Below are 17902 nucleotides of genomic sequence, written 5' to 3'. Positions count from 1 at the left end.
TCCCCACCAAGTTATTAGTGTTTCCTTAGGAAATAAACACAGCAACTATACGTAAATTCACCAACAGCCTCTGATCTCCCTTTTACTCTGGTTTGTGTTTCAAATATTATAGCTAAAACTCTGTGAGTCTTTATAACTGTGTCCATCAGAGAATAAATAATTTATTTCATCACACAGACAGAACAATTTTGATTACATCTATGTTACAGAGTGATCCTAATAGAATTAGCACACAGACATACTCTGCAATTATCTCTTTACTTGCAAAGATCTACTGATCAAATATGTCTTATTTTATTTAATTTTTAACATTGAAGTATAGTTGATTTAGAATATTATATTATTTTCAGGTGTACAGCATAATGGTTCAGCATTTTTGCAGATTATACTCCATTGTAAGTTATTACAAGATAACAGCTATAAATCCCTGTGCTGTATAATATATCCTTGTTGCTTATCTATTTTATATGTAGTAGTTTGTATCTCTTAATCCCATACCCCTAATTTGTCCCTCCACCCTTCTTCCTTCCCTTTGGTAACCACAAGTTTGTTTTCTATATCTGTGAGCCTGTTTCTGTTTTGCTTACACATTTGTGTTATTTTTTAGATTTCACATATAAGTGATATACAGTATTTGTCCTTCTCTGACTTATTTCACTAAGCACAGTATTATCTAGGTCCATCCCTAGGTCCATCCATACTGTTGCAAATGGCAGAATTTCATTCTTTTTTATGGCTGAGATATATATGTGTACCGCATCTTCTTTATCCATTCATCTGTTGTTGAGCACCTGGGTTGCTTCCATGTCTTGGCTATTGTAAATAAGGCTGCTACGAACTTGGGGTGCATGGATCTTTTCAAATTAGTGTTTTTGTTTTTTCCGTATATGTACCCAGGAGTGGAATTGCTGGATCATATGGTAGTTCTATTTTCAGTTTTTTTGAGGAAACTCCATACTGTTTTCCATAGTGGCTGCAACAATTTACATTCCCACCAACAGTGTACAAGGGTTCCCTTTTCTCCACATCCTCTCCTGCATTTGTTATTTGTAGACTTTTTGATAGTAGCCATTCTGACATCTGGGAGGTGACATCTCATTGTTGTTCTGGTTTGCATTTCTCTAATAATTAGCAATGGTGAGCAAAAGACATCAGTTTTAAATCATTTTCTATCTTAAAAATTTATACGGCATATGATATTTCCCAACATTAATGATCATCATAATTAGATTGGTTTTCTTTATATATTTTTCTTTTTAAAAAAAGTGTGTGTGTGTGTGTATTCCTAAAGCTTTCTACGGAAAGAAACAAGGGCTTTGAAATAATGGGCATCTGTGATGGACTGAATGTTTCTATCCACCTAAAATTCATATGTTGAAGCCCTATATCCTCACATTGCATCCTCAATGTGATGGTATTTGGAGGTGGAACGTTTAGGAGATAATTAGGTTTAGATGAGGTCATAAAGGTGGAGTCCCCAGGCTGGGAGGGGACTTCCTTCTCAGAAGAAGGAGAAGAGACCAGAGCCTCCTCTGTGCCATGTGAGGGTACAGCAAGAAGGCAGCCATCTGCAAACCAGGAAGAGGTCCTCACCAGACACTGAATCTGCCAGCACCTTGATCTTAGATTTCCCAGCCTCCAGAACTGTGAGAAATAAATGTCTGTTGTTTAAGCTGCCTTGTCTATGGTATTCTGTTATAGCAGCCCAAGCTGACAAAGACAGCGTCTTGGAGCCTTTAAGAAATGAAGACAGCCAATGGGATTTGGTAGAGTCAAGAATTCTAAAGGAAGGACACAGATACATTAAAAAAAAAGGGCAGGGGTACTAATAATGGATTGTATGCAAGAAAAAAACAGAAATGTTGTAGAAATAACTTGCTGGACAACTAAGGAACTACAGACTCTGTGGGTGGTTCTGTACATGACAAAATTAACCTTGAACTGGAAAATACAACTGATCTGAAAAAGCTACGTGACACTGAAGAAGAAGTAATAATAGGTCAGGTAATAATAACGGAGAATTTTTAAGAGACTGAAAGGCAAAGTTAGTAGGCAAGAAGCCTGGAGATAACCTAATACAACTTCCCAAAGTCCTGGAATAAATATGGACCAAGGGACAAAATAACCAGACCTGGGAGTCGGGGTGGGGTCGGGGTGGACGAGCATCATAGAGAAGAAAGTATCTTTTTAAAATGGAAAGATGGGTAAAGAGAGGAGAAGAAGCAAACTCAAACTAGAAATTAAGGCACAAACCAGAAATTATGCAGAAACCAAAAGAAGGAATTCAAGGACAACCTTGCAAAGAATGAAAATGCATGTGTAAAATTTCAAAGAAAAGAAATTCTGAGAGAATATTTCCTAATCAGAGAACAAAGGATGCAATCAAGAGATTTAAAAGCAAAAAGCAATATGTCTTTGGTTGTTTAGAGTAGATTGTTGTTTAGCAAAGTGCCTTGAACATGAGGAGCACTTGATTTTAAAATATGTGCCCATTTGATAGGCTTTTCGGTCTTCACTTTGGAAAAAGTTAGGAAGATTTCTACTTTCAATTGCCTTTTGAAGGAGATAGATCAAAGATATTACATCAAATAACAATAACAAACACCAATATTCTACACCTAATCAGGAGACATTAGGAAACAAAGTAAAGATAAAAAATAACCTGTGCTAAGTTTTTGAAGAAACTCGAGAGTTTAAACATAGAATCCTTGGCAATGAAACTTATATTCCGTAAGACCTCGTTCATGGTTGGGGTCTGATGAATTGCCCTCAAAATTCATCCACAAAGGGCTTCCCTGGTGGCGCAGTGGTTGAGAGTCCGCCTCACGATGCAGGGGACACGGGTTCGTGCCCCGGTCCGGGAAGATCCCACATGCCGCGGAGCGGCTGGGCCCGTGAGCCATGGCCGCTGAGCCTGCACGTCCGGAGCCTGTGCTCCACAATGGGAGAGGCCACAGCAGTGAGAGGCCCGCGTACCGCAAAAAAAAAAAAAAAAAAAAAAAAAAAAAAAAATTCATCCCCATGAAAGACTCCAGAGGACACTTTGGGTTCTAAAGTCGGTGGACCTCATTTCCATACTGATGAATAGGGTCTCTGGACATATGAGTAAACATCCAGTGTGGAAAATGGAACCTGTTTTTTTGTTAGGCAAAATCCTGCCTGGCTGATCAAATGCCTCAGGGCAGTTTAAGATATTCTTTTCAAACACCGATCAAATGAAAATGTACAAAGTTCTTTTTTTTAATTTATTGAAGTATAGTTGATTTACAATGTTGTATTAATTTCTGCTGTACAGCAAAGTGATTCAGTCATACATATATATATATATATATATATATATATATATATATTCTTTTCCGTTATGGTTTATCACAGGATTTTCAATATAGTTCCCTGTGCTGTACAGTAGGACCTTGTTGTTTAAGAATGTACAAAGTTCTTAACTGCGCACGTTACTAAACTCAGTTCCACATATACAGTGATTTTAAAAGACAAGGCTCTTAATCTAGCATAAGCAAGGCCCTAAGGCATATCAGAGTAATTCATCACCATCTGTGCCTTGAAACTCCTATTTATTTGTTCCTTCCTTCACGTTTTGAATTTCTACTTCAAACTCCACATTCCAAGTACCTCATCCCTGAGTCAATAGTATCAACAAGGTATCTGAAATTGTTCTAAAAAACCACATTGTCACCCCTGCAAAGAGATTCAAAATGGTCACACTTTTAAAATCACAAGCCTGGAAATAAGACCTACAGAGTGTCTCAATAAATAAGAAAAATAAGATAAAGATAAATTTCAAATAATTTGTTTTCTACGGGCACAGCAGTACTTACACTAAAGAATGTCTTTCTGACTTCCAGACTAGGAATGTGAAAATTCAATAGACTTCTACGGTTCATCCCTGGAAGAATCTGAGTCACTGATAATTAAATAATCAACTGATTGTCCCCATTCCTTCTGCACATCACTGAGGACAGTTTTCAATGCCTGACAACTCTCTGTTGTGGTTATCTTGAACCATCCCTGTGGTTCAGGACTCACAGTAATAAAGAATGATTGTATGGGGGGATGGTCGGATTGGGAGTTTGGGACTAGCAGATGCCAACAATTATATATAACATGGATAAACAACAAGGTTCTATTGTATAGCACAGAGAACTATATTCAATATCCTGTAACAAACTATAATGGAAAAGAATACGAAAAAGAATATATATGTGCATACATATGTGTGTATACATATATGAATCACTTTGCTGTATACCAGAAACTAGCACAACATTGTAAATCAACTATACTTCAATAATTTTTAAAAAAAGAATGATTGCTTTGCATGAAGAAATATCTCAACGCCATGTTTGAGGCTCTTTATGTGCACAGTTCATTAATTTGATTTCACATATTTACATGGTTTGAGTTTGTTGATGGAAAAAAATATAATCCAGTTGAGAAGGACTGCTTTTCCAGTTTGAAAGGTTAATGAAAGATACAGAACGGAGTTGTTACATCAGAGCAGGGCCCTCCAAGGTTGACAGCAACAATTGGAGAACTGAGAACTATACATTTCCTCCCCACCACGTGGCTGCCAGACTGTACGTTAAATGAAAACAAGTCAGACTAAATTGTGCCACACATACCAACATCGTTCTACAAGCCGGTACGGAAACAGTCATACAACCTGTTCTTTTAAGCTTAGCAAACTCTTCTCTCAAAGTAACCCCGTTATGGACTGAATGTTTGTGTCCCCCCTCAGATTCATAGTTGAAGCCCTTACCCTCAATAGGATGGTATTTGGAGGTGGGGTTTGGGAGGTAATTAGGTTTAAATGATCCACAGGTGGATCCCCATGACAGGATTAGTACCCGCATAAGAAGAGAAAGGCACCAGAGCTTTCCTCCTCTCTCTTTACATCCTATGAGGATACAGCAAGAAGGCAGCCATCAAGTCGAGAACACGGTTCTCACCAGAACCCAACCATGCGGCCACCTGACCTCAGACTTCCTGGCTTCCAGAACTGTGAGAAATAAATGTCTGCTGTTTGAATCACCCAGTCTGTGGTGTTTTGTTATAACAGCCCCAGCTAACACAACTTAGTCCTCCATTACAGGAGTCACAAATGACCAAACGGAGTTCTAGAGCTAAAGCGTCACACAAACATTTTATGCAGCTGCATTTGCGGGATGTTTGCTGGGTCCTTGATTTCTTTGTTTGTTTTTTCGTAAAAGGATAAAGATGCCTGTACAATCTTTCTAGCCAACCATACATCTTAAACATTACTCATTTCTTCAGTGAATAATTATTTATAACATCCCTTTGGCTAAATAACAAAACACACTGGTGCAGATTTAGATAACAATATTTAACTAGCTACCTCTGGGGTATGGACTCCTAATTAGCATTTTTAAATGCTAATTAACCACTTTTAAGTAGATTGTAAATTATATTATATATATATATATATATATATATATATATATATATATATATATATATATATATAAAACAGAGGCCAAGTTACTTTCATCTTTTTACAAGGCTACCATTATACTGAAAATATGAAATTATAAATTTCTGTATATTTTCAATATTTTCATTTAATAAATAAGTCCTTTGATATAAAATACAATAGAACATATACAATAGAACATTAATTCATAGCCTACCACAGCCAATGTAGTCTAGGAACCGGACACAAGTGGAAGTTGGTAATAAATGGCTTCTCCTCCCAATGCAGCGGCAGTATCGCTGTGACAGTTGGACAGCCTGATTTGGAAATGACATCAAAATCTGAAATAGAAGACCTTCATATGAAGAAAATTAGGCCTGTGCAAAACAGCACGACCTGTACCACCTCTGCAACTCAAACTCAGACCCTAATTCATAAAATCCCAATGGCTCGGGCGTTTTCCCCAAGGGGTCTGCCTAGATCAAGGTCACTATGCTTTCAATCACATTGTCCTACCTCTCACGTGAGGCCACTCACAGCATTGCTCTAGACTCGACTGTCAGGCACCTGCCTAGCCACACATGTAGTCTGACCCAGGATGGTACTTCTGATGTACATAAATGTAGTCCTCTTTTTACCATGTATACAGCTCTTTTCACCACTTGTTAACTGGATAAATGTTACCACCACTGCACGCGGGGTCAATCTGAAGAAATCAGGTAATAATGAAAAATTCACCGAAATTGGATGAGTATTTTTCACTTAATTCACAACTGGAATGAGGTGGACATATTTTGATCACTGACCCTTTTTAATATCTTAAGTGGGTTGTTAATGCGTTGCCAATAACTACTCTCAAGTGAAGAAAACTCTTTAGGAGCTGCTATAACTAAGATGAAAGTAAACCACATTAAAGTGTTAAGGAATAAATCTTTCTCACTTTTATAATTACCTCTACACATATGCCATCACTCAGAATTTTTGCTGTTTTGTTGTCTGTTAGTAATTACACTAAAATGCTAGAGAATCCTCTAAAAATGCTACGTAAATCCTCAGCAATGACCTGGGACCCTACTTAAAATAATATCGGACATCAAATGGTATGGCAACCGTAGTATCATGGGGTCTATTACCACAACTGCTCATTGCACTGTACCTATCCATAGGAGACAGGAAATGAATGAGAAGAAGGGGGAAAGAGAAGATGAAACGAAGAAATAACACAAGTGAATTTTCAGTTATGCTCCGAAGTAAAGAGAATCTTCCTTGTTCTCTAAACCTGCTTCTACCCTCTTGCCCTTAATGGGTCATTATGAAGCTCTTGGTTTGGTCTCCCTAGGCTTTGTGAAGCGTTTCCCAGACAATAATGGAAAAGTAGTGTATTCCTACTCCACAGGGCCTTGGGTTTCTTCTACTATCTCTGGCCTCTTATAGATGTACAATCTAATTCAGAAGTTTAATTGGACTGACTTAAATCCTACCCAGCCTTACAGAGCAAATTTCCTCCAGTCACCTCCTGGCTGAGGGTTCAACTCTTGGGGCTAGCAACAGTCCTATGTGACTTAACTCCCCCTTAAGAGGTGCATTAGAACCCTCAGCAACTGACTCACCAATTAGCTCCATTCCTGGTCAAGACGTGTCCAGAAAGTTTATAGAGACCTATTACCAAAAACAGGCTAAATGTACCATATTTTATGCCAGGTAGGTCTGCTACTTAGTTCAGCTACAGTTATGATATGTTAAATTGCATGAGACCAATGGTGGTTTCTTATGAAATCAGTAGCTTGCTTGGGGTCTCTTTACTATCTAGACTATGGATGATGGGTAAGAGCTTTGCTCATGGATTTTAATATTCAATGTGTATAAGACATTTGGAGTTTTAGAAAACATTTTTCCTTGAGTTCACATGAAAGGAAACACATATTCTCATGTTTTCCCTTTGTGTGTAGGAGTCCACTGCATTTTATGAAATTAATACTATAGAGGCATTGAATGCTCAGTCACCACTATATTGCAAGCACTCTCCTGCCACATCCAGAACTGTGGACAAGTTGCTCCTTCCAATAGGTGCATGGGAATGTGAAAGAAACTGCCAGAAAATTAACCCTGTAGGGTGGCCCAGTCATTCCAGATGAAAGTTGGCTGAAGCACTCTTTCAGACATAAACCTATCCGGGCAAAAACCTCCTTCAGAGATTCCCAGTGAAGTAACGGCAATCTTGGGAAAACAGAACTAACGAAAGTCACTCAATCTGGGTCTTTGTTTCAAAGGTCAATATGAGGAACCAAATGAACAAGTCATTAACTTCAGTTAGATTTGTTTTTAACTCAAATTTGTCACAGAGATAAAGATACATAAGACGCCCAAACTGCACACCTCCAGTTAATTTATGTATCTGCGTGTCCCACGTTGGCAAGGTAATATCTGCTCTGTATTTATAATAATTTTTTTTTTTTTTTTTTTGTGGTACGCGGTCCTCTCGCTGTTGTGGCCTCTCCCGTTGCGGACCACAGGCTCCAGACGCGCAGGCTCAGCGGCCATGGCTCACGGGCCCAGCCGCTCCGCGGCATGTGGAATCTTCCCGGACCGCGGCACGAACCCGTGTCCCCTGCATGGGCAGGCGAACTCTCCACCACTGCGCCACCAGGGAAGCCCTGTATTTATAATTTAATCATATGTCATCATAGTGAAATCTCAGTCATTTTCCTAGTACTGAAAAATCATGTTTCAGATTGTTTATATGATGAGAGAAGAAGTAAATACAAAACAGAGACAAACAAACTGGGAACACAGAATGAAAAAAAAATACATCCTTGATCTTCTTGTTCATATGTGGCTATTATTTAACTCAATTGCATGCGGTGCAGATGGATGTTGATTTTAAATGCTAAGTGTGTAGGTCATAGTTAAGAACAAGTGACATGACTCATAGAAATTAAATGTCAAATCTCTTTAAATTTCCTGTTTTAAATTCTGCTTTGAGTACTTGGAAACCACTAGACAGATTCCAAACCTCAGACATCTCATTTCCAAGAGACGAGAAAAAAAATCTAAGTTTCCACTCCCTCCTCATTTGAAAACATAGATTGAAGTCACGGGCAAGGAAGCGAAAAAGATTTCCTATTAGCTGACACTGGAATTCACAGACTATGAGAATCAACAAAACAGACCAGAAATCTTATTCAAGGGATGCTAAACATTCACTTTGGAGCACAGTGTCCTGAATGCTGAATGGCACATGCCAGCTCTACTAGATTTCCTCAGGGACAGCACCTCCTGCTGATGAGCAGATGAAGTAAAAATTTAGCCCTGGTGCAAGGGGAGCATAAAACTTAAAGGAGTTATGCCGGTGTCTACACCCCTAGCCGTGCATAGATACATCACATGTTTTCCTAGAGAGAAAGGAAATCTTCAGAATTATCAGTAGAATGATAATAAGCTTGCCTGTTATGGACAACAGGGTACAGACCAACCTCTCCTAGTCCAACAGGGAAGGAAGTTCACTTACTTTTTGGCTTACTGGAATGGTCATCCTTGGGACCCTCATACACGTTTATATAACAGGTAACCTGAGCGCTAGACCCACAATAGCCAATATGTATAAAGCACTTACCACGGTGTCTGGTACCGTTCTATGCGTTTGTTATGTCTCAACAAATTTAATTCTCATAATAACTTTATGGGGTAGGTTCTACTATTATTCCCATTTTATAGGTAAGGAAATGGAGGCAGAGAGGATTTAAGTGTAGGATGCAAACTCAGGTGGTCTGGCTCCACAGTCTCTACTTTTAACCACTACCCTGTGGATTCATACAGCGACTTTTCCTTTCTCAGTCCTGCTTCTGCAAATCTGTTGTCAGCTCTCTTCTATGCATAACCCGTGCCCCACCCGCTCCCTGAAGCGAAATCCTGGGCAGGTGTCACGGCCTTTCTCCTAGAGAAGAAAAGCCTTCCAGTAACTTCAAGGCATAAGAACAATCACCATTAAGCAAATAATAGATGAGCTACAATGTAATATTAGCTTTTAATGCTCCCAACAAGCCTCTCCTAGCATCTAGCACCTTCCAGCTAGTGGCTGTCTCAGGCATGGCGCTGGGTAGGAGAGGGGCCTTGGGGGGCTGCTCACACCTTCTAGCTAGCTCTGGTTATTTGGAAGAGAAAGGAAGGTAGGTAAGGGGGAGGGGACCCTTCCCTCCTACAATGAGCGCGCATTAGCTCCCCAGGCCATGCTGATGTTTAAAACCAACTTGGTCTCAGGAACAGACCTCTATGAGCTCTGGGGGAGCCCCCGTCACCCAGGTGGTACCCGCAGTCCCCTGTGTGGGATGTGCCTTCTGACTAGCTTCTTAAAACTCCCCTTTGGCTCTCTCAGTAATCCACCTGCACAATTCTTCTGTTTTGATCTCCCCTCCAGGCAGCCCTCTTGTGCCAAGTCCTGTTTGAGGACTCCAGGTCGGCTGTCTCTCAAGCCCACCATGGAAAATGTCCCCCTTTGTCCCATCACTGGTGGGATTGTTATTATTTCCTAAACCACAGCCTTCTGCTCTGCGGCCCCAGGCTGATTTCCAGCCTCTCTTTGGCAGGAGATGCGACCCGGCCCTTGGGGTGGTCTCTGGAAGCCACTGTCACTTTACTTGAAGGGAGGGGTAACCCCCCTCATTGTATCAGTCTCTCAAGACAACGGCCCAATTTCCAACTTCAGCGTCTTAGTGAGAGCTGGTTACCTGTGGTCAGCCTCACCATTTGTGTCTTGCTCAGAGTTCTGACACCGTATTTTAGAATGCAGGAGTAGTTTACTCTTATAGCCGTTGAGCCTCAGTTGAAAATGAGACCAAAAACAAAAAAAATTATCATTTTAAGCTTACATGAGAGAGGTAGCTGGACCTCACAGGTAAACTACTGGGAAAAGCTCAGGGGGCCTAAGTTCCAGTCCTGATTCTGCCAAGAATAATTCTGTAGCCTTTGGGAGTTACTTTGTCTATTTGGGACTCAATTTCTACATATGTCTCCATCAAAGCTTCCCAAAGGGCTATCAAAAGAACACTAGTGCTGTGGACTGCTAACGGTTGTTTCATGGGGATAAAAGCATTCTAAAATCAAATAAATTTGGATAATTGTCATTAAGCTAAAGTTAAATTATGTTCTTTACAATAGGAGTTCTCATTAATGTGCATTACAAATTTCCAAGGAGAAATTTAGTATGCTGTAGTTCCCAAATGTTTGCACCATGGGACCTCTGTCACAAGGAGTGCTAATATCTTCCTTAGAAGACAATTTTAGAAAATCTGGACTCTATGAACTCAAAGGACCCACATGTTCAGTTTTCAGTGTCACAGGAATCCACAATTTTATGGCCCTTCCAGGTGCTCTACCCCTTTCTCCACCTGAGCTTCCACTCTTGAAGAGCTGTGCTTAGCATACGCAGTTGACTAGCAAGGAAGGAGCTTTGCTTTGTGTTGCAGGTTGCATTGTCCAAAAGCAGATGCTGAGACAGAGTTTGGCATACAGGGAATTATTAAGGAGCACCATCTGTGGAAGGGAAAGGAAAGAAGCCCTGTCCACTGGAGGGAACTGGCTGTGACGCAGGCATGATGAAGCCTCAGCCAACTCGATGGGGACCTCAGGAGCAAATACTGCCCATCAGAGTTGAACCACATCAGGGAGTAAATATTGCCCATTAGAGTTGAACCACATCAGGCCAAACTCTCCAGGCCTTTATACCACCATTTGACCAGTGGAGCTCTTGAGAGAGGCCACTCCCGGAGAGGAGGCAAACCCTGAAGGAGCAGCTGGAGGCTCTCAGCAGACGGCTGGGCAATGAGTCCTCCACTGCAGGTTAACTCGGAGGTGCTTCTCCGTGTTCAGCACACCCTTGCTTAATTAAGGTGAACACACTCCTGTTCTGTCTGCTCCAGGTATACTGGAGTGGAATGTGGAACGTAGGAATCTATTTTCCTTTTTATCCTGAAAGGCATTGAATGTGCTCAATTGGTTCTAAGAGGATCAGTAAACTTTGCAACATAGAGGGGTTTCTGTACAGTCAGGTATCCATTTCCAGAAACCATGGAGGACAAAGAGAATCCACCCAAACTGCCATGAAGCATTAAGCTATTTCCTATCATAGTGAATTGCTAGCACCATCACAAGTGGCACACCTCCATCCATATGCCTCTTCCTCTTCCCTCCAGTACTACAGAGAAACTCTCAAATCTCATATACTATTTGAATGGAAGTGCGTGAAGAAAATATCACCAATAGGGGAGACCAATTGCAAAATACAGAATACACTGTGTTATCAGAATAGTTTTTATCCTATTTCAATACTGTGTTTATAGAAATTGGCTTAATGATAGACCCAAATTATTTATCACCTATACTTAACTGAAGACAGATTGACACAGGTGCCTAAGTAAAAGATCTAGGCAGCTCTGAGAGTGACTTATGAGAGAGCTGGTTTTTTAAGCATATCCAGAGAAAAGAAAAAAGATCATGCCAGGGCAACATCAAAGCCAGCTAGAGCTCTGACTTAATACAAGTCCAGCTCCAAACCTGAGAGCCAGATGGGGATCGAGGAGGGTACTAAGAAAACAGCCTCAGGTACCCACTTACCTGGCTCAGGAAGAGTCGTAAGCTCTACTTTTCCATATGTTCAGCTGAGAACCCAAGCTGTGAGTACGGAAACAAGTAAAGTGTCAACTCTTCATTCTGAGCTATTTATGGAAAACTGAAGGGGTAGCTGATGCTGAGTGAGCAGGTGGATTTTAGTAAAATATTTCCACGGCTGCTTCAACTTACGCAAAATCCAAACTGAAGAAAGCAACATAATGCTAATTAAAGCTGTAGCTCAGGGCTTCCCTGGTGGCGCCGTGGTTGAGAGTCCGCCTGCCGATGCAGGGGACACAGGTTCGTGCCCCGGTCCAGGAAGATCCCACATGCCACGGAGCGGCTAGGCCTGTGAGCCATGGCCACTGGGCCTGCGCATCCGGAGCCTGTGGTCCGCAACGGGAGAGGCCACAACAGTGAGAGACCCGTGCACCGCAAAAAAAAAAAAAAAAAAAAAAAGCTGTAGCTCAGTTTGCCAAAGCTGCTGGCTTTGATGAATGAGCCTTTCAAAGCCTCCCAGGCTCACAGACGATCTACCAGTTAGCATGCACCTCATTCAAAGACTCCCTAATCAAAGGGCCTTATTAAGTCACTAAGGGATAAATCCTAAATTATTTAAAAAGAATAACAACAATTACTATTTAACATCTACTTTTTAAGACCCAAAATATTCTAGACACTTGTACAAAACCTTAAAAAAATGTAGAACCACTCCAGACTTTCTCATTGAGTCAAATCCTAGTAACCTGTGGGAAGAAAATCCTAGTAACCTCTGCTCCCATCTGGTGATTCTGTGAAATGAACAGCTGTTCTTTATAAAGGTATTCAAGGCATTTGATCTAATTCTTGAAGATCCAGTGATTCAGGCGTCCAGGTAAACTGAATTATTGAGGATTTACAGATCAAGAGGGGAAACAAAGGACAATATGAGGTTATTTATTCAGAAGCTAAGTGTGCTCTGTCTACATTTAGTCCACAGGCCAAGTGTGGAGGACATCACTAGCCTTCACCACAAGCGAGCCTCCCCCAGTTCCTCTGAAGATGGGTGGGGCCACATGACTAGTTCTAGCCAATGAAATGTGAACAGAAACCACCTGTCATTTCTGGGCTGAGGTGGTAGAAAGCCCATCAGGGCTTCTCCCGTCTTGTTTGTCTGCTTCTGCAGCAACAGAGGAGCTGTATGTTCCAGATGATGCAACCACGATATGACTGAGTTCCCATCAGCCTGGGTCCTTTATTCCCCTGACTCCGGATGCCCCTCTCTCACCTTCATGTAACCATTATCTTGATGTTGGTAAGGTCCCCCATACCTGTTTTTATACTTTTGCCACATTTATATTTGTCATAAACACATCATATTGTTTTGCATGTATTTGAACTTTAAACAAATGGTATCTTATTGTGTGTATCAGTCCGTTGTTGCTTTTCAGTTCATATTATATGGTTGACATTTATCCATGCTGTTACTTCTAATTCTCTCAAGATCGAATGAACACATCCAATTTACTTATCTATTTTCCTCCTATTCGTTCGGGTAGTCTTACTTTTTGCTGTAATAAGCAATACTGCAATAAAATTAACATATAGGCCCCCTGAGCACATGTACGGGAGTTTCTCAAGAATTTGCACTTCAAAATGCAATCATCAGATTGAAGTGTATGGACAGCTTTAGTTTTACTATATAGTAACAAATGAAAATGCCTAATACCTGTATAGTATTAACCCTGTGAGAAGGAACTATTTAAAGTTTTTCATTTAATCCTCACACAAACTCAGTGAGGTCCCTTAGAAGAGGGCCTGGTTTGAAATAAGTAAGGTCTCTCTACATCTGGCTGTTCCGGTCATGTGTGGCTCACAGATGAAGCAGCTGAGGCACGGGTATTTGAAGTATGCTGACCATGTCACACAGCCAGCAACGGAGGAGGGCTGCCTCCAGAGTCCACCCTCTTAAACACTAAGCTCTTCTCCTGCTGGGCTGCAAAGGTCATGGAAGAGAGTGCTTATTTCTCCAAAGACTTGCAGAATTTGCTATTATCAAGCATTTCCATTTTTTGCCAGCCTTAACGTGTTTAAGGTGTTATTTCAGGATTGTTTTCATCTCCAATTCCCACACTAGAAATTGAATGTTTTTTCATATGTCCACTGGCCATTCAGGTGTTCTCTTTTGCTGTGATGGGCTGGCTATTCATACATTTCTTTTGCCCATTTTTATACTGGGCTGTATGCCTTTTGCCTGTTGATTCATAGGTGTTTTCTATATATCCTAGAACGAATTCTTTGCCAATTATATTTCTTTCAAAGATCTTTCCCAGTCTGTAGGTTGTAAATAAGCCCTCTAAATACCTTTTGTAATGAAAAAGCTTCTCAATGCTAATATAATTAAATTTATCAACCTTTTTGTTTGTGCTTTCCATGTCTTTATATTTAAGAAATCCTTCCCTATACAGAGATTATAAAGATATTCATCTATATTCTCTTCTAACAGTTGTAAAATTCTGTCCTTCATATTTAATTGTCTAATCTTCCTGGAATTTATCTTTGAATTTATCTAATGCTATTACACTGTACTGACATTATTTGATAAGGCCCATCCTTTCTCTACTGATTTATGGTGGTATCCCTGTCATGTATCAAGTGCTCCTATGAGTGCGGGCTTTTGCTGAGCTCTACTTTGTACCAATCTGTTCCATTAATCTTTTTGTTTATCTCAGGAAAAAAGCACCACCTTGTGTTACCCTAGCTTTATAAATTGTCTTCATATCCGAAGGGTAAGCCTCTCCTCTTTCCCTTCTTCAATATTATTTTAGCTTCTCTTGGCCCTTTATACAAAAGGCCTCTTGGCCTTTTTCATATGAATTTCAGGATCAATTTGTCAAGTTCCATGAAAAACTCTATTGGGATTTTATTGGAATAAATTATTGAGTTTGTAAGCTTTTTCAGGGAAAAAACTAACAAACTACGATATCCAGTCTTTCCATCTATAAACACAGTATATACTTCTATCTATTCAGTTTTTTTCCTTAGGTCCTTCAGTCATGTATTGTAATATTCTCCATGGATAACTTGCACATATTCCTTCCTAGGTTACCTTTGGTTTTTTTGTTGTGTGGGACTCGAGGGACATTGTTCCAGCTAATGATTAAGGACTCTCCAGACAATAGGGGCTTCTTAGACAATGGGTGAATTTCCAGGATGTCCGGCCCCCTTCCGAGAAGGAGGGAGATAACAAAATGTAAAACAGGTGTCTGTCAAAGACCAATCAGACAGCTGGGGAGAAGGAGGGAGATAACAAAATGTAAAAAAAAGGTGTCTGTCAAAGACCAATCAGGCAGCTGGGGACAAGTTCCCTCTCTGGTCCGAGCCTAAGCCGGGACCAATCAGCAGGAGAACACAACCAAATCTATAATTTACATACGGGGAAGTGGGAACCTATAAAACTGACATATTCGCGCCCAAAAGGGTTCCTTCTTCGACCTCCTGCGTGAGGACCAAGGAACCCCGGTGCACCGGCCTTCAATAAACCTCTTGCGTTTTGCATCGACTTCCGACTCTTGTTGTTTCCTGGGCGAGTCGAAACTCCTAGGAGACCGCGCAGGTCTAACATTTGGGGGCTCGTCCGGGATTCCACTCGCCCCGGACCACAAGAACATCGGGAGTTGGAGGTACCAGGTAAGCTCGAGCTTGATTGTCTGTTTGTCCCTTGTTCTTTGTGGGCCATTATCGGAGGAAAGCCGTAAGAATCGGCTTATTATGGAATCTGTATCGGACCTCTGGCTAGGCAGACGTGCTAATAGCCGGCGTCCATGAGCCCTAGGGGACGCCCTGGTGGCTCATCTGAAAGGAGAGGCAAACTCTGTCTCCCCTTCACTCGGTTTCGGCAGTTCCCTTGGTGATAACTGCCATCTGAAGAAGTTTCGGTTTTGAAGCGAGCTCGCGGTGGCCCATACGTATATGTGTTTCGTGGAGTTTTAACTGTTTCTGTATTGTGGTCTATTCTTCTCTGACGGACGACAATGGGACAAACTATGACGACTCCTCTTTCCCTTACCCTAAGCTATTGGACCGAAGTTCGGGCCAGAGCCCATAATTTTTCGGTAGAGGTAAAGAAAGGAAAGTGGCAGACTTTGTGTGCCTCTGAATGGCCAACATTTCAGATAGGAAGGCCCCCCGAAGGATCCTTTTTATTAGACAAGATTAAGCTGCTGAAGTCTAAGATATTTAATATAGATCCCCACGGACATCCAGACCAAGTACCATATGTCTTGGTCTGGGAAGATTTAATTCTCTCCCCACCTCCGTGGGTCCGGCCCTTTGTTTCCTCAACAGGTACGTCCGCGCATACATCAGCAGCGTCGGAGATATTAGCCTTAAAGAAAAACCCCAACACGGAGAAGCTACCCGACGCCCCGGATCTACTGAAGGCGATTTATCCTGACCCGCAGTCCGATTTGCTTCTTTTGGATTCCCCACCCCCTTATCCTCCGGCCCCGAATCCCCTACCACCTAGAGGACCCCCAGCTCCACTGCCCTCGGCACCAAGGGAACCATCCATGATGGAAGAAGAAAGGGGTCCCTCAGTGGGCACTAGGAGCCGGAGGGCTATCTCCCCGGACTCCACTGCCCTACCTCTTAGAGAATATGGCCCCCCCGATGGCCAAGGGAATAGACCTCTCCAATATTGGCCCTTTTCCTCTGCAGATCTTTATAATTGGAAAATGCATAACCCAACTTTTTCCGAAAATCCACAGGCCCTTACCGCTTTAATAGAATCTCTTGTTTTCTCCCACCAGCCCACATGGGATGATTGTCAGCAGCTGCTCCAGACTCTCCTAACGACTGAGGAGAGGCAACGGGTTCTTTTAGAAGCCAGAAAAAATGTATTAGGCGCCAATGGGCAACCTACCCAGCTGCCTAACGAGATTGATACTGGTTTCCCACTCGTCAGGCCAAACTGGGATTTCAATGCCCCGGAAGGTAGGGAGCGCCTGAAAATGTATCGCCAGGCTCTGGTGGCGGGTCTCCATGGAGCGGCCAGACGGCCCACTAATTTGGCTAAGGTAAGGGAAGTAACTCAGGGGCCCCAGGAATCGCCAACTGTGTTCCTGGAACGTTTAATGGAAGCCTTTAGACGCTTTACCCCTTATGATCCAACTTCGGAGGGACATAGGGCTACTATAGCAATGGCTTTCATAGATCAAGTGGCCCCTGATATTAAGAAGAAATTACAGAGGCTAGATGGCTTGCAGGGATTTTCGCTTCAGGAGTTAGTAAAAGAGGCAGATAAAGTATATAACAAAAGAGAAACAGAGGAAGAGAAGGAAGAAAGAAAGCAGAAAGAGCAGGAAGCCCATGAAATAAGACGGGATAAGAGACAGGAGAGGAATTTAAGTAAGATACTGGCCACTGTGGTTGGAGGAAGAAATATAGGGGATAGAAATAGGCAGGAAGGGTGAACGGCAGACAGAAGGCGGCCATTAGACAAGGACCAATGTGCCTACTGTAAAGAAAAAGGACATTGGGCGAGAGAATGCCCTAAGAAAAAGAATGGAGGAAGGCCAACCAAAAACAAAATCTTAACATTGAAAGAAGAAGACTAGGAAAGTCAGGGCTCGAACCCTCTCCCCGAGCCCCGGGTAACTCTTAAAGTGGAGGGGGAACCTGTTCAATTTTTGGTAGATACCGGAGCCCAGCACTCCGTCCTTCTCCACTCAAAAGGTCCTATCTCAGCTAAAAGGTCATGGGTACAAGGAGCCACTGGGAATAAACAATATTCATGGACCACACGAAGGACAGTAGATCTTGGGATTGGACGAGTAACCCATTCATTTTTGATTATTCCGGAATGCCCCT

This window comes from Grampus griseus (genome assembly GCF_964374135.1).
Source record: "Grampus griseus genome assembly, chromosome: 13".
NCBI lineage: Eukaryota > Metazoa > Chordata > Mammalia > Artiodactyla > Delphinidae > Grampus > Grampus griseus.
Note: the sequence above shows the minus strand (reverse complement) of the source record.